At 43.8% G+C, this 22,825-nt stretch overlaps 1 protein-coding gene across 2 annotated transcripts in view; it reads right to left on the bottom strand.

Annotated features, from left to right (window-relative positions):
- Positions 1-22,825, bottom strand: part of SVOPL (SVOP like) — a 114,541-nt gene that overhangs the window by 8,927 nt on the left and 82,789 nt on the right. The gene's annotated exons all lie outside the window — the stretch shown is intronic.

Here is a 22,825-nt window from a genome sequence, read left to right as displayed (position 1 = left end):
GTACACTCTTTGGACCTAGAAATAATTCAATAGACTTTTTCTACAGAATTCTGCTCTTCCCTCCAACATGCTCCTGAGTCACCACCTTACTTCCCACGTCTCTGTCCTATTGTAGAAACTCTCTCTAACCACATCACTAGCTCCTTCCTGTTTTACATTTTCATAGCGTTAATCATATCTGACATATTACTTGACTATTCATCCCTTGTCTGTTCTCCACTAGTAGGTACTTCCAAGAATCTGAGACCTTGACTACTTTAGAGGGTCTGGAACACTAAAAGGCTCAATAACTGTATGTTAAATGATTAAAACAGTTGCACATAAGCCGGGCATGGTAGTCTCAGATATTTGAAGGCTCAGGCAGGAGGATCACTTGCGCCCAAAGTTTGAGGCTACAGTGAGCCATGATCACTCCTGTGAATAGCCTTGGCAGCTTGGGCAACAAAGCAAGACTCTGTACCTTGAAAAAAAATAGCTGCACGTGGACAAAGGTGTATTATGCATAATGTTCAGTTTCCCATTGCTTGTAAATAGCAGAAAAAAATAAAACAGAAACAATGTATTTATTGACAAGGTGATGGCTATCTAATTATGACGTATCCATACCACAGAAATCTATATACCTACTTAAAAGAATGAGAGTAATCTACATGCACTGACATAAGATTAGTGAGAAAAGACAACTGCAATCTATGTATGGAGATGTGTGTGTTTGTACACAGACATACCCACATACTCACACAGATGTGTATACACAGACATATGTGCATATCACACAGATGTAGCTATATAGTGTAAAGAGATGTCCGACTCCATCTGATGTTTGCTCATGGCCTTTAAGCCTCACCCCTCCCCCTGCTTTTGTGTTCCACATCTGGACAAGCTTATGAGAAAGCCCGAGTGCTCCTTCCTTTGGTGCCAGCAGGAAATTTAAACCACAAAAGCCCCTGCCCTTGCATAGGGGCCCTCACCACGGTTCCACCCCTAACCACAGTAAACGCTCAGCCCAGTCACCTTCCCTTGCTCTCTTGGGCTATTTCTTTCTTTCTTTTTTTTTTGAGACGGAGTTTCGCTCTTGTTACCCAGGCTGGAGTGCAATGGCGCGATCTCGGCTCACCGCAACCTCCGCCTCCTGGGTTCAAGCAATTCTCCTGCCTCAGCCTCCTGGGTAGCTGGGATTACAGGCAAGCACCACCATGCCCAGCTACTTTTTTGTATTTTTAGCAGAGACGGGGTTTCACCATGTTGACCAGGATGGTCTCGATCTCTCGACCTCGTGATCCACCCGCCTCGGCCTCCCAAAGTGCTGGGATTACAGGCTTGAGCCACCACGCACGCCTGGCCCCTTCTCTTGGGCTATTTCTGACCTGCTTGAGAGGTATGTCCTGCTCTCCCAGGACTTCCAGTTTGTAACAAGGTAAGAAACCGTTTTACATCCTCTTGGTGTGTATGTGTGTGGCACCATCAGTCTCAACACCTGGACCAAACTCTGAAAAGGATGCTATTCGTCTGCCTCGGCAGGTCACCATAACATGGATCCAGAGATATACCTAGATAGATCTACAGATACTCATGGAGGTAAATATATCTACAGATACATAAGCATCTATATATAATGCATGTAACATATAAACACGTTACACAAGCATCTATATATCATACATATAACATGTACATAAAACACCTAGCTATATAAACATCCACATCCACATATATACAAATATGACTGGAACACACACAGACATGCCCAGAGGGACAAAACATATGTATACAAAAGCATCTGGAAAAATATACCCAGAACTACGAACAGTGATTATCTCTGGTAATGAATTACAGGTAATGTTCCCTTTCTTGTAACTTACAGGTCACATTTGACAGTTTAGAAATAAGCAGGCTTCCAAATTAATCCATTGTGGGGAGGTCTTCCGATCTGATGGTGACATTCTGGCTCCAAGTCAAGTATCTTATGATAAACTTTTCATATTGCTGATGTACTGATCAATGGAAAACCTGCTAACACTGAACAGGTGCAGATTTACTTAACGATTAGCTAAAGCAGGCCAGGTGTGGTACCTCACGCCTGTAATCCCAGAACTTCAGGAGGCCAAGACAGATGGATCAATTCAGACCAGGAGTTCAAGACCAGCCTGGCCAACATGGTGAAGCCCCTCCTCCACTAACAATAAAAAATTTGCTGGGCGTGGCAGCACGCACCTGTGATCCCAGCTACTCAGGAGGCTGAGGCACAAGAATTCCTTGAACCCGGGAGGTGAAGGTTGCAGTGAGCCAAGACTGCACCACTGCACTTGAGCCTTGGCGACGGACTGAGACTGTCCAAAAAAAAAATGATTAGCTAAAGCATGAAATTTTACTGACTGTTTTGCACATAGACCTTTGTAACCTTTGTTATAATCTGTAGCTAATGATCGTAATCTCTATATTATACCCTCCAATGAAAAGAGAATAACTCTGACATAAAAAGACTTCTTTCTTTTAAAGTTTCCTATAAAAACTTTTCTCCTTGTGACAGATTCCAGAACACTCCCAACTTTGTGGTCATCACATTTGGCTTTCAATAAACCTTTACAAAATTATTTCTATCTCAAAAATCTTAATTTCTTTATTCTTTTTTCTTTTTTTTTTTGAGACGGAGTTTCGCTCTTGTTACCCAGGCTGGAGTGCAATGGCGCGATCTCGGCTCACCGCAACCTCCGCCTCCCGGGTCCAGGCAATTCTCCTGCCTCAGCCTCCTGAGTAGCTGGGATTACAGGCACGCGCCGCCATGCCCAGCTATTTTTTTGTATTTTTAGTAGAGACGGGGTTTCACCATGTTGACCAGGATGGTGTCCATCTCTTGACCTCGTGATCCACCCGCCTCGGTCTCCCAAAGTGCTGGGATTACAGGTGTGAGCCACCGCACCCAGCCTGTTCTTTTTTTTTTTTTTCTTCTTCTTTGAGACAGGGTCTCACTCTGTTGCCCAGGCTGAGTGCAGTGGTATAGTCATGACTCACTGCAGCCTCGACCTCCTGGGCTCAAGCGATCCTCTCACCTCAGCCTCCCAAGTAGCTAGGACTACAGACATGCGCCACCATGCCCAGCTAATTTTTTATTTGTTGTAGATATGGGGTCCCACTATGTTGCTCAGGCTGGTCTCTAACTCCTAGTATCAAGCGATCCTCCCACCTCCACCTCCTGAAGCACTGGGAGCGCAGGTGTGAGCCACCATGACTGCTCAACAGCCTTAATTTTGATGATATTCAGTTACATACTTCTATGTCTGAAGCTTTGTAACAAGCATTTTTTTTTTTTTTTTTTTTTTTTTTTTTTGAGACGGAGTTTTTTGCTCTTGTTGCCCAGGCTGGAGTGCAATGGCTCCATGCCAGCTCACTGCAACCTCCACCTCCTGGGTTCAAGCAATTCTCCTGCCTCAGCCTTCCGAGTAGCTGGGACTACAGGCGTGCACCACCATGCCCAGCTAGTTTCTGTATTTTTAATAGAGACGGGGTTTCACCATGTTGACCAGATGGTCTCAATCTCTTGACCTCGTGACCCACCCGCCTCGGCCTCCCAAAGTGCTGGGATTACAGGCGTGAGCCACCACGCCCGGCCAATAACAAGCATATTTTTACACTAAGAAAAAAATGTAAATGATTATAAACTTCGTTAATATATAATATGTTAATATAGAGATCTGGGTGCAGTGGCTCATGCCTGTAATCCCAGCACTTTGGGAAGCTGAGGTGGGAGGATCACCTGAGGTCAGAAGTTCGAGACCAGCCTGGCTAACATGACGAAACCCCATCTCTACTAAAAATACAACAACAGTTAGCCAGGCATGGTGGTGGGAGCCTGTAAACCCAGAGGTACTTGGGAGGCTGAGGCAGGAGGATTGCTTGAACCCAGGAGGCAGAGGTTGCAGTGAGCTGAGATCATGACATTACATTCCAGCCTGGGTGATGGAGCAAAACTTCATCTCAAAAACAAAAGAAAAAAAATACATTAATATAAAAGAAATAATCAAAACAATGAACTACTTTTCCAATTCAAGAAGTGAAAGTTCATAAACCTAAGAAATTCATGCAACAGAATAAAAACAAAAGGATAAATGAATACGGAAAATGGAAATAAGTGAGGTTGATAAATTAATGCATGAAGTATTTTATTTTAGGAAAAAAATAAACCTAGTTAGAAATCAAGTAAAAAATCATGGCATTAAGGATGTGAAAGAAGGTTGGGTGTAGTGGCTCATGCCTGTAATCCTGGCACTTTGGGAGGCTGAGATGGGAGGATCACCTGAGGCCAGGAGTTCAAGACCAGCCTGGGAAAAAAAAAAAAAAAGGAGCGGGGGGCACAGTGGCTTACACCTGTAATCTCCTCTAATCTCATCACTTTGGGAGGCTGAGGCGGTCAGATCACAAGATCAGGAGATCGAAACCATCCTGGCCAACATGGTGAAACCTTGTCTCTACTAAAATACGAAAAATTAGCCAGCCACGGTGGTTGGCACCTGTAATCCCAGCTACTCAGGAGGCTAAGGCAGGAGAATCGCTTGAACCCAGGAGGAAGAGGTTAGAGTGAGCCGGAATCCCACCACTGTACTCCAGCCTGGGCAACAGAGCGAGACTCTGTATCAAAAAAAAAAAAAAAAAAAAAATTCTACGGAGGACTTGCCTTAACTGTCTGCTTAACTGTTTTCTTGTTTGTTTTTTCCCCATTCGCCTCTCTGAATACAGTAAGTGATAAGACAGAAAAGCACAAAGTGTCAGGAGCTCACAGCAGGGAGGCCAGACTTGGGTCGGGAGAGACTTCAGGAGTTTAATTTCAAACATGCTGGATTTAAGATGCTTTTGAGACATCCAGGTGAAAATGCTGGGGAGGTAATCAGGTAGATGAATCTGAAGTATGGAAGCAAGGCCTTGTCTAGAGCTGGAAGTGTGGCACTCATGAGTAAATCACTGGTAACTACAGTCATAAGGATGATATCCTCTCAATGGAAGGTAAAATAAGCGGTAAAGGTCTCGTATTGAGCAATAAGAAATCCACAACAAAAGATAGAGGAAGATGAGTCACAAAGAGATGGGGAAGCAGCAGCCACAGAGGTCGGAGGAAACCCATGGGTGCAAGTGATGGAAGCCACTAGAAGAGAACACAGGATGCCAGAGGGAGGGCACGGCCGGCAGTCCTTAACGCGGGTGAAGGGTCGGCTGAGATGACAAATTAAAACCACCTTTGAACCTAGAGACACGGAGGTCCCTCGAGACCTTACCAAGAAAAATTTGGTGAGTAGAGATGGTTGCATCCAGCTCGGAGGAGGGGAAGGAATGAGTGAAGAGGGAAGGGAACCCTTTAAAGCAGCTTAGCTGGAAAGAGGAGAAAAGCGATTGTGAACAAGGTTGATTTTGCAGCTTGGAAGCTGTGGAATCTGAAGCACATTAAATGCTGATTGGAAGCATTCAGCATCAAGGGATAGATAGAAATCACAGAAGACCTACAATTATAAACCTGAAAAACTCAAGAGACTCAAATGAGAAAGCATTAGGAATGCATTCAGTAAGCTGGCTGTTTAAAAATCAATAATAAAAAAAAAATCAATAGCCTTCTAAAAACAGATAGCTATTTGGAATGTTAAAATAGAAGTTATAATGAAAGAAAATAATCCATACCCAATGACGGAAAAATGCCATGAGATGCCTAGGAATAAACATAACAAGACACGCAGGATCCATTTGAAGAAAACAATAAAATCCCAGCAAGGGCCACGGGAGGAAAATTGAACAAAGGGTGAGAGAAACCTTAAGAAAAAAGAGTCAGTTTTTCCTCAGTTAACCCATATATTTCACACATTAACAATTAAAATGTTAATAGGATTTGGGCAGACTGCTACTAAGTGATTCTGAGAAAGAGCAATGGAGTGGGTTAACAGCCAGTTTTTAAAATGTGCTATAAATCTCACTAGGGTAATAAAGAGAACATGTCAGTGACAAAAGCAGACAGATCAATAGACTAAAACAGTGAGCTCGAAATAGGCCAATTGTGGGAACATAAGCAAACAGGCAATTCTAACCCATGAGTAAAAAATGGATTTTTAATATGTCGTGTTGGGACAACCGGCTTGCCACGGGAAAAACGGCACAGCTGTTTCCGGCATTGGACCTCACGCCTCAATTGACACCAATGGCCTGGAAGAGGGTGAGGCAGGGATTTCTGGGTCAGAATCTGGGAGGCGTTCATTGTGTGAAATCTGAGTAAGTTAACCACTTAGGATGTGGGCACTTCAATGTGTATGTTATACTTCAATCAAAAGGGTACACTCCCCTATTGGCCTCTCAAAAAAGTAAATGCCATAGAAAGCCTAGAAGAAAAGAGCTTGTCTATTTTTATAATCCTGATTGCAGACTCCAGAAATAAAGAGGAAACACTGATACATTTGATGCCTCTGAAGCCTGCACAGAAAAAGAAGAACATGAACAAGAATGAAAGACAAATGAGGGCCGGGCGCAGTGGCTCACGCCTGTAATCCCAACACCTCGGGAGGCCAAGGCGGGTGGATCACGAGGTCAAGAGATGGAGACCATCCTGGCTAACATGGTGAAACCCCGTCTCTACTAAAACTACAAAAAATATATATATATCTATATCTATTGGCCAGGTGTGGTGGCGGGTGCCTGTAATCCCAGCTACTCAGGAGGCTGAGGCAGCAGAATTGCTTGAACCCAGGAGGCAGAAGTTGCAATGAGCCAAGATCGCACCGCTGCACTCCAGCCTGGTGACAGAGCAAGACTCTGTCAAAAAACAAAAAGACAAATGAAAAAATCTCTGCAACATAATCGCCAAATGCAGAATATTTGTAATATATCAGAAAAATTGCTAAAAATCCTTTATAGACACATACCCACACACATATATACACACACATTTATGAGAGACTCTTACCCATCCATGTTTTAGAGACTGAATTGAAAAACGCGCAAGTACCTGATGGGCAAGCTAAAAAAAGATAAATTACCCAATTACAATATGAATAAGAACATTTAGTACCAATCCTAATAAAAGAAACACTAATTACAACCATAAAGAGGTATCATTTATTGCCAGTGAGATTGGCAAAGATGAAGGACTAACATCTGTGGCAGATACGTGAAGCGGCAAGGCTCTCAGGCATTGGTACAAATTCCCCCAAAAGGACTTGAGCACAATGTGCCAAAATGAAAGCAAGCAGATGCCTTCACCCACCAATCCAGCGTCCAGGGACTCACCCTCAGGAGATAACTGTACAACTGGATGAAAATGTAAGCACAACTGGGCATGTGGCTCACGCCTGTAATCCGGGCACTTTGGGAGCCAAAATGGAAGGATTGCTTGAGCCCAGGAGTTCAAGCCCAGCCTCCAACCTGGGCAACATGGCAAGATGCCATTTCTAAAAAAAATTTTGCTGGGTGTGGTAATGAGCACTCAGGAGGCTGAGCCAGGAGGATGATCACGTGAGCCCAGGAAGTCAAGGTGGCAATAAACTGTGATGGCACTACTGCCTGCCAGCCTGGGTAACAGAGCGAGAACGTGTCTCAAAACAAAACAAAAAAATAAATAAAAATAAGCACAAGGATGCTCATTACTGTTTTTTTGTTTTTTTTGAGATGGAGTCTTGCTCTGTTGCCAAGGCTGGAGTGCAGTGGCACCATCACAGCTCACTGCAACGTCCACCTCCCAGGTTCAAGCAATTCTCCTGCTTCAGCCTCTGGAGTAGCTGGGATTACAGGCACCTGCCACTACACTTGGGTAATTTTTGCTTGTTCAGTAGACGGGGTTTTGCCATTTTGGCCAGGCGGGTCTCAAACTCCTGACCTCAAGTGATACCCACCTCGGCCTCCTAAAACACTGGGATTACAGATGTGAGCCACCATGTTGTTTATATTAAAAATATTCTGAAATAGTCGAGATGTTTAATAATACAGAATTAAGTAACTGAAAAGTAACTTTTGGGATACACATACAATGACATATTTTCAGCTTAATGTTTGTGTTTTATATTTACGGACATGAAAAATGTCTGCAACATAAGAACAAAAGATCCTTTTCTTACCTTTCCTTCCTACGTTTCCTTTGCTTTCTCCCCTCCCTCTCCTCTGACCATACATTTAAAAAAAAAAAAGAACAAAAGAACAGGCTATAAAATGTACTACATATGAACTATGATATTTGGGTGACATTTATACTTTCTTTCATTTGAACCTACATCATTAACAATGTATATGCATATTTACACACACACATACATAGAAAAATATATTTTGAAAACCCCATTAAAGTATTTTTTTTTTTTTTTTGAGACGGAGTTTCGCTCTTGTTACCCAGGCTGGAGTGCAATGGCGCGATCTCGGCTCACCACAACCTCCGCCTCCTGGGTTCAGGCAATTCTCCTGCCTCAGCCTCCTGAGTAGCTGGGATTACAGGCACGTGCCACCATGCCCAGCTAGTTTTTTGTATTTTTAGTAGAGACGGGGTTTCACCATGTTGACCAGGATGGTCTCCATCTCTTGACCTCGTGATCCACCCGCCTCGGCCTCCCGAAGTGCTGGGATTACAGGCTTGAGCCACCGCACCCGGCAGTAAAATATTTTTATTTGTTATCATTAAATGGTGAAATATTCGTAAAGTTTCAATTCTACTTTGTAGGTTTTTGTGTTTTCCGGATGGAAGAAAAAAACCACCTGTGGTCAAAATTGCCCTTGGAAATCTCTTAAATCACTCAAAATACAACACACACAAACATATTTATAAATCAGAGTCTAAGACCCTCTCCTTGACCAGACCCCAGCCCAGCTCCTAGGATCCCTCTTCCCCACTAGGCCTCAACCTTGCCCTGACAGTTGAACAAACACTAAGCTAGTTTCAAGGACACACCCCCATGGGGCTCCACCCACCCTCGAAGGACCTGCCTGAGAAAACTCAAAGCTGCCCAAAGAATCTCTTTGTTCTAGCTGACACCTGAAGATAGGGCCCCCATCTCCCAGCCTTGGAGGAGTCCAACTTTCAAGAGTGCCACTTAGCAAATCCAGGTGGGATTTATACAGACTGATGCCCCCTTGCAGGTATCTGTAACTGTTTACGTCACCGACCCTGCTCAATCCCCTGCCACCCTCTTTAGACTACCTGCTACTCTCCCTGTGAAACACCCAGTCACCTCTGTACAAATGGAGGCTGAGCTCAGTTCACCATGGACTCTTCTCTTTTGCCATAGTTATTACTGATCAAAACCTGGGCCAGGAACGGTGGGTCACACCTGTATTTCGGAGGCCAAGGTGGGTAGATCACTTGAGGTTTAGGAGGTCAAGACCAGCCTCCCCAACATGGCAAAACCTCGTCTCTACTAAAAATACAAAAATTAGCCAGTCATGGTGGTGTATGCCTATAGTCCCAGCTACTCCAGGGGCTGAGGCATGAGAATTGCTTGAACCCAGGAGGCAGAGGTTGCAGTGAGCCAAGATTGTGCCATCACACTCCAGCCTAGGTGAGAGAGCAAGACTCTGTCTCAAAAAACCACTGATCCCCCAAAAGAAACCCAAAAAAACCCAAACCAATCCTCACCCCTTTAACTAGTGCCCAGCTCTGTTTATCTTTGACAATGTACAGTATCTCAGTAAGTTCACTGCTTATGGGAAATAACTTATGAAAAGATTAAATGGATGTATTTTGATTCTCACTAACTTGGGAAGCACTTTGCCGTCTTATGTGCTGATTTTTTCCTATGCTTCAAGAGAACATCAGGCATTTAAATAGGACAAAAAGATCATTGTTCAGCTGTGACCATTAAATTAGAGTTTGTGACCCTCAAAAGGTAAGAGTTTCCCTTTAATCCTTATCCAAGACAGACTTCTCTTCTGTGCAAAAACAATTTTTTTTTTTTTTTTTTTTTTTTGAGACAGAGTCTCGCTCTGTCACCCAGGCTGGAGTGCAGCGGTATCATCTTGGCTCACTGCAACCTCTCACTCCCCGGTTCTAAGGGATTCTCCTAGCTCAGCCTCCTGAGTCACTAGGATTACAGGCTCATGTCACCACACCTGGCTAATTTTGTATTTTTAGTAGGGACTGGGTTTTACCATCTTGGCCAGGCTGGTCTTGAACTCCTGACCTCCAGTGATCCACCAGTCTCCGCCACCCAAAGTACTGGGATTACAGGCGTGAGCCACCACACCTGGCCAGAAATTTAAATTTTTTACGCAGTCAGGTTTCCCATCTTTTCCTCTATCTTTCCAGTATACTAGGAAAGGGTTTTCCAAAATTCTGAAATTTTTCCTCTCACAGCAGTAGTACATGACTATGTACTACGACAAATGAAAATTGTCTTATAAGCTTGCTCTACCCTTTCCCTCGTCCAATTTATTCCCTGCAAACAATCAGAGTGAGCTTTTTATTTATTTATTTATTTTTGAGACAGAGTCTTACTCTGTCACCCAGGCTAGAGTACAGTGGCAAAATCCTGGCTCACTGCAACCTCCACCTCCAGGGTTCCAGCAAGTCTCCTGCCTCAGCCTCCCAAGTAGCTTGGAACTACAGATGCACGCCAGCATGCCTGGCTAATTTTTGTATTTTTAGTAGAGATGGGTTTCACCATGTTGGTCAGGCTGGTCTCGAATTCCTGACCTCAGGTGATCTGCCCACCTCGGCCTCTCAAAGTGCTAGGATTACAGGCGTGAGCCACCGAGCCTGGCCAGAGTGATCTTTTTTAAAAAACAAAACTGATTATATCATCCTCACCTGCTTAAAACCCTTACATTTCTTCCCCCACTCTCCTAAGATAAAAATCTAAAGTCCTTAATATGCCTGGAAGGCGCACACTGTCCCTTCACTTCTCCCCATGGCTATTCCTGGAACACATGGATGTGGCCCTCAAAACAGAGGTCATTCTACTTGAAATGCTGTTTCCCTTCACACAGCTGCCACCTCCTCATATTTCAGATCTCCACTCCAATGTCACCTTTCCAGAGAGGACTGCCTAAAAAAGGCTGTCATCCCTTTTACTCCTTGCCATGTTACCTCCAAAGCACTAATCACAATCTGGAGTTATTTTAATTTAATTGCATTATTGATAAAGTACCCAACTTGAACGTAAGTCTCTTGAGGGCAGGAACCTTGTGGTGGTGTGCAGTCAAAATGTTCAACAACATCTTCTAAAAAAAACCCAAAGCCCTGATGTACATCATTTGTCAATTTCCACAGTGTACTCACTACGGCCATGCCTAATTTAAAACAATGTGACATTAACCAGTTGCAAATTTTACGGAAAATTTAACAATCGGCTTTCAAAAGCCAGTCCAGACCAGCTCCAGTACCCACTGGCATCTATCTGGCTTATGGATTACTACAAATAAATAGAACTAGGAAAATGGCAGGCACAGAGGACAAGTTCCATAAACGTGCTGAACATTCAGTTCGGATAAAAAAAATTCTTGATTCTCTTCTAACAAACAGATCGCAGCTAATCGAGTCTCTTGGTGCTCTAGCTGCCAAACTGTATAAGAAGGGCTCTAAAACTGGTAGAGAATTAGTCCAGAAAGAACTTGTTCAATGGTCCCCAAAACAGGACCCTGAATTAAGGAACTTCCCTTCCTCCTAACAGAGTCTCCATTTGTCTACTTTGCTTTCTTCTGAAACCTGAAAGGCTGAATGTTTCCAGTTCGAAAATGCAGAGAAGATAGCAAATATATCAAGGGGGTTTGTAGGAGGCTAGGAAAAAAGCTAGTTCAGCTGAGTTTTGGCAGCATTTGAACTTTTTTTTTTTTTTTTTTTTTTTTTTGAGACAGAGTCTTGCTCTGTTGCCCAGGCTAGAGTGCAATGGCGTGATCTCAGCTCACTGCAACCTCTGCCTCCTGGGTTCAAACGATTCTCCCACCTCAGCCTCTTGAGTAGCTGGGATTTGCAGGCATATGCAACCACACCCAGCTAATTTTTGTATTTTTAGTAGAGATGGGGACTCACCATATTGGCCAGGCTGGTCTCAAACTCCCGACCTCCAGTGATCCACCTGCTTCAGCCTCTCCAGGTGCTGAGATTACAGGTGTGAGCCACCATGTCCGGCCAGCATTTGAACTTTGAAGGTGTGGTGGGTTTGAGAGGACAAGACTGGAGATTGGGGATAACAGCTACGCGACTGATGACAACAGAAGTGAGTCAGGCAAAGCGGTTGCTTAAAAGTTTTGCTCCAGTCACAAATGGGCTTTTCCAGTGACATCTCTTTGAGGAGCTTTTATAGAGACTTCACATGCTTTTCAATGCTTCTTTTGGAGGCTATAGCATCTCCTTTGAGTAGACACTATGTGAAGTATGGCCACAAGGGAGAGGTCTTGGTTGCATTACCCAAATCACAGTCACACACCCTGGGGCTGTAAGGGTCTGTGCTGCAAACCTAGGGTGAAGCCCAACGCCATGGATATGCGGAAAGGGCTTTAACCGTCCATTCGCATATCACTGAACCAAGGGATGTCTGGTGTTATGGCCTGGATGCTTCTGTCCCTCCAAAATTCATACGTGGAATCCTCAACATCACTTGCTGATGTGGGGCCTTTGGGGGGTAATTAGGTCATGAGGGTGCCGCACTCATGAATGGAAGCAGTGCCCTTAAGAGATCACAAGGCCGGGTGCAGTGGCTCACGCCTGTAATTCCAGCACTTTGGGAGGCCAAGGAGGGGGGATCATGAGGTCAGAAGTTCAAGAACAGCCTGGCCAACGTGGTGAAACCCCATCTCTACTAAAAGTACAAAAATTAGCCAGGCATGATGGCGGACACCTGTGGTCCCAGCGACTCAGGAGGCTGAGGCAGGAGAACTGCTTGAATCCAGGAGGCAGAGGTTGCAGTGAGCCGAGACTGTGCCACTGCACTCCAGCCTGGGTGACAGAGCAAGACTTTGGGGAAAAGGAAACAAAAAAGATCACAGATGGACCACTCGGCTTGAGAAAGGAAATTTTTTTTTTAATAAAATAAAAATAAAAGCGAGCAGAGAAAACTCTTTCCCCTCTTTCCGGATGGGAGGACATGATGAGAAGGCAGCTGTCTGCAAGCTGAGAAGAGAGTCCTCACTAGAACCCAAAGATACCAGTGCCTGATCTTGAACTTCGAGCCTCCAGAACGATGAGAAAGATGTTTCTGTTTTTATGAGCCACCCAGTCTGTGGTACATGCTATAGCAGCCTCAACTAAGACGCCTGGCTTGGGCTACAGTCACTGATCTCTTGAAGTTGCTCAGAATGAGTGGGGAGGCAGCCCCTGACCTGCAGGCAGAGGCCCTGCACTGGTCCCTTCTGTATGTGAGTCTTCTACTTTCATTGCAAACTTTTCCTTTATTGTTTTCTTGAACTACATACTCATGACTACTATTATTTTTTACTATCATTAGTTTCTAACAATTAAATGTCTTAAAATGTGTTCTTATTAAAAGTAGTTGGGTGCATGGATCATCACTAATTAATTGATTAGTTTATTTAGCTTGGTCTGTTTCCCAGGTTAGAGTGCAGTGGTGCAAACATAGGTCATTGCAGCCTTGAACTCCCAGGCTGAACCAATTCTTACACCTCAGCCTCCCAGGTAGCTGGGACTAAAGGTGCATGCCATTATGCTTGGAAGAAACGTTCCTTTATTTTTTTGAAACAGAGTCTTGCTCTATAGCCCAGGCTGGAGTGCAGTGGCACAATCTTCAACAATCTCAGTGCAACCTCCGCCTCCTGGGTTCAAGCGATTCTCATCCCTCAGCCTCCAGAGTAGCTGGGGTTGCAGGCACCCACCACCACGCCTGGCCTAATTTTTGAATTTTTAGTAGAGATGGGGTTTCACTATGTTGGCCAGGCTGGTCTCAAACTCTTGACCTCATGTGATCTGCCCACCTCGGCCTCCCAAAGCGCTGGGACTACAAAGTGTGTGTTACTGTGCTCAGCAGTAAACATTCATTTTCAAAGAGACCTTTGTATTAAACATATAGTCATTAGAATGTGTAAACATATTACCGATTAAAATGTAAGCGCTTTAGTTTCACTGGTTTAACAGCTTGTTTTAGGGCAAAAAATATAGGAAGGGGAAGCAAGAAGAAGGAAAAAGAAAAAGTAGAAGAACAAGAGGAAGAACTAAGTGAAAGGAAGAGCTAATCTCCCAATCCTCCCTGTCGACAGCAGGGCCTCCCAGAGGGTGGCCTACCATCAGCTGCCTCCGATTTGCTGGGGATACTTACAAATATAAGTAACTGAGGCCGAGCTCAGTGGCTCACACCTGTAATCCCAGCACTTTGAAAGGCCAAGGAGGGAAGATCTTGAGCTCAGGAATTTGAGACCAGCCTGGGCAAAGAGTGAGACCTCCTCTCTACTAAAAATCAAAAAACTTAGCCAGGGATCGTGGCACATATCTGCAGTCCCAGCTATCTGTGGGGCTGAGGTGGGAGGATTGCTTAAGCCCAGGAAGTGGAGGCTGTAGTAAGCCCTGGTCATGCCACTATACTCCAGCCTGGGCGACCTTATCTTCTTTCTTTTTTTTTTTTTTTTTTTAAGACAGAGTCTCACTCTGTTGCCAGGCTGGAGTGCAGTGGTGCAATCTCAGCTCACTGCAACCTCCATCTCCTGGGTTCAAGCAATTCTCCTGCCTCAGCCTCCTGAGTAGCTAGGACTACAGGCACCTACCATCCACACTCGGCTATTTTTTGTATTTTTAGTATAGATGGGGTTCCACCATGAAGGCCAGGATGGTCTTGATCTCTTGACCTCGTGATCCACCCATCTCCGCCTCCCAAAGTGCTGGGATTACAGGCATGAGCCACTGTGCCGGGCTGAGACCTTATCTTTAAGGAAAAAAAAAGTAGGTAACTGATCCCCCGTCTACAAAATGGGGGACCCAACAATCTTTTGTTATTGAAGATCCAAGATGGCGGATTAGACACAACTCCAGCACACAACACCCAGTGAAAGAGATGCAGAAATTCAGAGATCTCCTAGCTCCAACCGAGGTACCAGGTGCATTTCAACGGGTCTGGTCCAATGGTGAGCAAAACCCACTCACGACAGACCAAGGCAGGGAGGGGTGCTGCTTCACCCAGAAAGTACAACTGACCAGCGAGTGGGAGGCTCCCCCTCTTGCACTCCGGTCCAGATACAGCGCTTCCCCCAAAGCCTCAGCAATACACAGAACAGGGGATCTTTGTCAGTCAAGCGCTGGGAATTACAAGGGTGGAGTTGATTAAGAGCCTGCAGACTGAGCTATCACTCCCTCCACTAACCGGAGAGAGGGAGCTGTGAGCGGGAGCAGCTGGGCGGGCCCCTACCCCATGACTGGAGAGAGGGGAAGCTGAAAGGGGGAGACTGCCGAGTATGGCTGGGTGGGTCCCTACCCTCCCACACACACCCCAGAGGGCTGAAGCTCTGACTCTAGTGGGTTGCGCAGCCAGTGCCACAGTCTGAGATGAACCCTGAATGATCCAGCCCAGGGGAGGAAGGGCACAACCCACCACTAGAGGGGTGCGACTGGGCTACATGTTTTAACAAAAAACACAGGGAGCCTACGTAGCCACAGGACGGTGTTCTTGACAACCCAGCAGCGCCTACAGGTCAGCAGAAGAGACAGGCCTAATCTCCCAGTATAAACAAAAAAGACACAGGAAGCTTCCCTAGTAACCTGAAGGAGTCCCTAGAAACCCAGTAGCACCTCCACAGGCAGACAGGCAACCTCATCAAGCAACTCCCTGACAACACAGCCAGGTAAATCCACAAAGATGGGAAAAAACCAGCACAAAAATGATGAAACCATCAAAGACCAGAACACCTCTTCTCCTTCAAGGGATCAGCAACTCCTCAACAACACAACATCACAACTCAACAACAACACAGCATCACAACTCCTCAACAACACAGGATCACAACTCCTCAACAGCACAGGATCACAACTTGACCAAGGAGTGCAATGAACTGACAGAAACAGGCTTCAGAAGGTGGATAATAACAAACTTTTCTGAGCTAAAGGAACACGTTCTAACTCAATGCAATGAAACCAAAAACCCTGAGAAAGGGTTAGACAAAATGCTAACTAGAGTAACCAGCTTAGAGAAGAACATAAACGACTTGATGGAGTTGAAAAACACAGCACAAGAACTATGTGAAGCAAACACAAGTTTTAATAGCCAAATTGATCAAGCAGAAGAAAGGATATCAGAAATTGAAAGTCAACTCAACGAAATAAAAAGAGAAGGCAGACAAGAGAAAAAAGAGCGAAAAGAAATGAACAAAGCCTCCAAGAAATATGGGATTATGTGAAACGACCTAATCTATGCTTGATTGGTGTACCTGAATATGACGGGGAGAATGAATCCAAGCTGGAAAACACACTCCAGGATATTATCCAGGAGAATTTCCCAAGCCTAGCAAGGCAGGCCAAATTTCAAATTCAAGAAATACAGAGACCTCCACAAAGATATTCCTCAAGAAGAGCAACCCCAAGGCACATAATCGTCAGATTCACCAGGGTCGAAATGAAGAAAAAAATGCTAAGGGCAGCCAGAGAGAAAGGTCAGGTCACCCACAGAGGGAAGCCAGTCAGACTCACAGCAGATCTCTCGGCAGAAACCCTACAAGCCAGAAAAGAGTGGGGGTCAATATTCAACATCCTTAAAGAAAAGAACTTTCAGCCCAGAATCCCATATCCAGCCAAACTAAGCTTCGTAAATGAAGGAGAAATAAAATCCTTTATGGACAAGCAATTTTCAAGAGATTTTGTCACCAGCAGACCTGAAGGAAACACTAAGCATGGAAAGGAACAAGTACCAGTCACTGCAAAAGCACATCAAATGGCACAGACCAAAGATGTCATGAAGAAAATGAGTCAACTAATGGGAAAGAAAACCAGCCAGTAACAAAATGGCAGGATCAAATTCACACATAACAATTTTAACATTGAATGTAAATGGCCTAAATGCCCCCAATCAAAAGACACAGACTGGCAAACTGGATAAAAAGTCAAGAGCCATCAGTGTGCTGTATTCAGGAAACCCATCTCACATGCAAAGAGTCACATGGACTCAAAATAAAGGGATGGAAGATTTACCAAGCAAATGGAGAACAAAAAAAAAAAAAGAGGTTGCACTCCTAGTCACTGATAAAATGGACTTCAAACCAACAAAGATCAAAAGAGTCAAAGAAGGACACTACATAATGGTAAAAGGATCAATCCAACAGAAGGAGCTAACTATCCTAAATATATACGCCCCCAACACAGGAGCACCCAGATACACAAAGCAAGTTCTTAATGACCTAAAATGAGATTTAGACTCCCACACGATAATAATGGAAGACTTCAACACTCCACTGTCAATATTAGACAGATCGAGACAGAAAATTAAGAAGGATATCCAGGACTTGAATGTAGAGCTGGACCAAGTGGGCCTAATAGACATATACAGGATGCTTCACCCCAAATCCACAGAATATACATTTTTCTCAGCACCACATTGCAATTACTCTAAAATTGACCACATCATTGGAAGCAAATCACTCCTCAGCAAATGCAAAAGAACAGAAATCATAACAAACAGTCTATCAGACTACAGTGCAATCAGACTAGAACTCAGGATCAAGAAACACACTCAAACCCACACAACCACTTGGAAACTGAACAACTTGCTTCTGAGTGTTGACTGAATAAACAATGAAATGAAGGCAGAAATAAAGATGTTCTTCAAAACCAACCAGAATGAAGACACAACTTACCAGAATCTCTGGGACGCCTTTAAAGGAGTGTCAAGAGGGAAATTCATAGCAATAAATGCCCACCAGAGAAGAGAGGAAAGATCTAAATTGACACCCTATCATCAAAATTGAAAAAGCTAGAGAAGCAAGATAAAAAAAAAACTCAAAAGGTAGCAGAAGACAAGAAATAACTAAGATCAGAGCCAAACTGAAGGAGATAGAGACACAAAAAACCCTTAAAAAAAAATCACTAAATCCAGGAGCTGGTTTTTTGAAAAGATCAACAAAATAGACCACTAGCCAGATTAATAAAAAAGAAAAGGGAGAAGAATCAAATAGATGCAATAAAAAAGGATAAAGGGGAAATCACCACTGATCCCACAGAAATCCAAACTACCATCAGAGAATACTACAAACAGCTCTACTCACATAAACCAGTAAACCAGGAGGAAATGGATAAATTCCTAGACACTTGTACTCTATTAAGACTAAACCAGGAGGAAGTTGAAACCCTGAATAGACCAATAACAAGGACTGAAGTAGAGGCAGCAATCAATAGCCTACCAACCAAAAAACGTCCATGTCCAGACAGGTTCACAGCCGACTTCTATAAGACATACAAAGAGGAGCTGGTTCCATTTCTTCTGAAACTGTAACAAACAATACAAAAGGAGGGAATCCTCCCTAACTCATTTTATGAGACCAACTTCATCCTGATACCCAAACCAGGCAGAGACTCAACTAAAAAAGAAAACTTCAGGCCAATATCCATGATGAACATCAATGCGAAAATTTTCAATAAAATACTGGCAAACAGATTGCAACAGCACATCAAGAAGCTTATCCATCACAACCAAGTAGGCTTCCTCCCAGGGATGCAAGGCTAGTTCAACATACACAAATCCATAAATGTAATCCATCACATAAACGGAACCAAAGACAAAAACCACAAGATTATCTAAATAGACGCAGAGAAGGCCTTTGATAAAATTCAGTAGCCCTTCATGCTAAAACCTCTCAATAAACTAGGTGTTGACAGAACATATCATAAAATGATAAAAGCTATATATGACAAACCTACAGCCAATATCATAATGAATGGGCAAAAGCTGGAAGCATTCCCTTTGAAATCTGGCACTAGACAAGGATGCCCTCTCTCACCACTCCTATTCAACATAGTATTGGAAGTTCTAGCCAGAGCAATCAGGCAAGAAAAAGGAATAAAGGGTATTCAATTAGGAAAGGAGGAAGTCAAACTGTCTCTATTTGCAGATGACATAATTGTATATCTAGAAGACCCCGTCATCTCAGCCCAAAAGCTTCTCAAACTGATAAGTAACTTCAGCAAACCCTCAGGATACAAAATCAGTGTGCAGAAATCACAAACATTCCTATACACCAATAGCAGACAAACAGAGAGCCAAATCAAGAGCAAACTCCATTCACAATTGCTACAAAGAGAATAAAATACCTAGGAATACAACTAATAAAGGATGTAAAGGACCTCTTCAAAAAGAACTACAAACCACTGCTCAAGGAAATGAGAGAGGACACAAACAGATGGAGAAACATTCCATGCTCATGGTTAGGAAGAATCAATATTGTGAAAATGGCCATACTGCCCAAAGTAATCTATAGATTCAATGCTATCCCCATCAAGCTACCAATAACCTTCTTCAAATAACTGGAAAAAAAACACTTTAAACTTCATATGGAATCACAAAAGACCCTGCATAGCCAAGACAATCCTAAGCAAAAAGAACAAAGCTGGAGAGATCACACTGCCAGACTTCAAACTATACTACAAGGATACAGTAATCAAAACAGCATGGTACTAGTACCAAAACGGAGACATAGACCAATGGAAAAGAACAGAGACCCCAGAAGAAACATCTGAGCTACATTCTATATTCTACAACCATCTGAGCTTTGACAAACCCGGCAAAAACAAGCAATGGGGAAAGAACTCCATGTTTGATAAATGGTGTTGGGAAAACTGGCTAGCAATGTGTAGAAAGCAGAAACTGGACCCCTACCTGTCACCTTACACTGAAATTAACTCCAAACGGATTAAAGATTTAAACATAAAACCTAACACCATAAAAACACTAGAAGAAAACGTAGGCAAAACCATCCAGGACATAGGCATAGGCAAGGACTTCATGACTAAAACAGCAAAAGCAATGGCAATAAAAGCCAAGATAGACAAATGGGATCTAAATAAACTCCAGAGCTTCTGTACAGCAAAAGAAAACATCATTAGAGTAAATGGGCAACCAACAGAATGGGAAAAAATTTTTGCAATCTACCCATCTGACAAAGGGCTAATATCCAGAATCTACAAAGAACTAAAAGAGATATACAAGAAAAAAATCAAACAACCCCATTCAAAAGTGGGTGAAGAATATGAACACTTTTCAAAAGAAGACATATATGAGGCCAGCAAACACATGAAAAAAAATGCTCATCATCACTGGTCATCAGAGAAATGCAAATCAAAACCACACTGAGGTATAATCTCACACCAGTTAGAATGGTGATCATTAAAAAATCTGGAGACAACAGATGCTGGAGAGGATGTGGAGAAATAGGAACACTCTTACACTGTTGGTGGGAGTGTAAATTAGTTCAGCCATTGTGGAAGACAGCGTGGCAATTTCTCAAAGATCTAGAAATAGAAATTCCATGTGTCCCAGCAATCCCATTACTGGGTATATACCCAAAGAACTATAAATTGTTCTACTATAAAGACACATGCACACATATGTTCATTGCAGCCCTGTGTATAATAGCAAAGACCTAGAACCAACCCAAATGCCCCTCAACGATACACTGGACAAAGAAAATGTGGTACACATACACCATGGAATACTACACAGCCATAAAAAACGATGAGTTCGTGTCCTTTGTAGGGACTTGGATGAATCTGGAAACCATCATTCTCAGCCATCTGACACAAGAACAGAAAGCCAAACACTGCATGTTCTCACTCATAGGTGGGTATTGAACAATGAGAACACGTGGACTCAGGGAGAGGAGCATCACACACTGGGGGCAGGTGGAGGCGGGAGTTGGGGAGAGACATCAGGGGGTGGGGAGGGATAACATGGGGAGAAATGCCAGATACAGTATGCACCTAAAGTAAAATTAATTAATTAATTTTTAAAAAGCATCTTTCTGTTATCAAGTTACCCAAATAATTCTGAGAAGCACTAAAGTTTGAGAATTATCTTTAAGGGAAGTCTGACTAATCAGCTCATGACAGTCACACCTAACCCTACTGTCTACTTGAAGCAGCTCACCTAATCCTAAACTGAGGCAAATATCCTAGGAGCTGGCACAAAGCTTCCCAGATTCGAAAGCTCCCCAATCCAAACCTGCTAAAGAAAGCAGAGCATCTCGATTCCACAGTGATTGGTAGAACAACACTCTTCAAAGTTAAATTACAGAGAAGTATCCATTGGAATAGCATTTCACCTTGATCATTATTCACCATTGTGGTCCTATTAGCTAACATTTACCAAGTGCTTACTCTATGTCAAACACTGGGTTGATTGATTTATATGTATTCATCTCATTTCATCCTTAGAGCAAAACTCTGTAGTGGGTGCTATTAGTTATCTCTACTTTAGAAATGAGGGTAGCAGGCTGGGCGTGGTGGCTCACACCTGTAATCCCAGCAGTTTGGGAGGCTGAGGTGGGCAGACCGCATTGAGGTCAGGAGTTCGAGACCAGCCTGGCCAAGATGGTGAAACCCCATCTCTACTAAAATTACGAAAAATTAGCAGGGCATGGTGGCAGGCACCTGTAATCCTAGCTACTCAGAAGGCTGAGACAGAAGAATTGCTTGAACCCAGAAAGCAGAGGTTGCAGTGAGCCGAGATCACGCCACTGCCTTCTATCCTGGGCGACAGAGCAAGACTCCGTCTCAAAAAAAGGAAAGAAGGGAAAAGAGAAAAAGAAAAGAGGGTGGCAGAGAAAGATAACTAAGAATCAATTACAAAGAGTTGAGAATCCAGCCCGGCTACAGGATGCTGAGCAGAGCGGGGCCTTGTGGCCCCAGGAGACCTGGTTCCAGCTGGGTTGTTTCCTAATCCACAAACCCACCAACAGCAGTGTAGCCTCTGGGATAAATACCCACAAATGCCCAGGGAAAGGTTCCGGTTAGCCAAGAACTCAATTCCTAATGAAAGCTTGGAATATGAACCATGTCTCAGTCCAGTCATCCAGAAATAGGGTTAATATTTTACTCCTGGCAGGGAGCAGCGGCTCACTCCTGTAATCCCAGCACTTTGGAAGGACAAGGCAGGAGGATCGCTTAAACCCAGGAGTTAGAGACCAGCCTAAGCAACATAGTGAGACTCCTCCTGGGGGCACTGAGGCTCCAGGGAGCCATGATTGTGCCACTACACCCCAGCCTGGGAACAGAGCGAGACCCTGTCTCTGGAAAAAAAAAACAATGACAACTATTTTTCATCACTAGGTTCTTCTCTGAAAATGACAAAATAAGAACTAAGAAATTTTGAAAAGCAAAAGCAACAGACACAAGCCATCCCCATTTTTCTATAAGACAGGTGGGGATTAGCTTGGTTTCTCAGATGTTTAAAAAAAAAAAAAAAAAAAGATTCCCAAGATAGTTAAAAAAAAGAAAAGAAATTTGTGGTAGCAAAATCCCTGTGTGAAATTGTAGGCAATACACATTCAGGTCTGCTCAGCCCACCCCAACTCACGTTCTCTGCAATTTCACCTCCCCCAGCTGCACTTACACATAACCCTGACTCTGAAACACAGCTGAGTTAGCTCAAGCATGGACAAGTGCCCAGACCTGGGCCAATGGGGGTCTCTATCTCGGGATTCAGAGAGAACTAATCAGTGTCTTCCGGAGGCCAGAGCAAAGGGTATGTGTTTGGGATTCCTGGAGTGCCATGTGCACAGGCACCCACAGCACCCTGGTTCTCAGGGAGGGGGAAAGCTTGCATGCTCGGGTGGAAATGAGTGACCATGGGCACCAGACAGAGGAAGAGGGGCCCCTGTGAGCCCCCACTCTTGGATCAGGCCCTCCCCGGGCTCAGTTTCATTCCTGCCTTATTTTGCTACAGCCAGGTCATGTGGATTT

Source organism: Saimiri boliviensis, chromosome 10 (genome assembly GCF_048565385.1).
Source record: "Saimiri boliviensis isolate mSaiBol1 chromosome 10, mSaiBol1.pri, whole genome shotgun sequence".
Classification (NCBI taxonomy): Eukaryota; Metazoa; Chordata; class Mammalia; order Primates; family Cebidae; genus Saimiri; species Saimiri boliviensis.
Note: the sequence above shows the minus strand (reverse complement) of the source record. Positions and strands in the feature narration are given on the sequence as shown.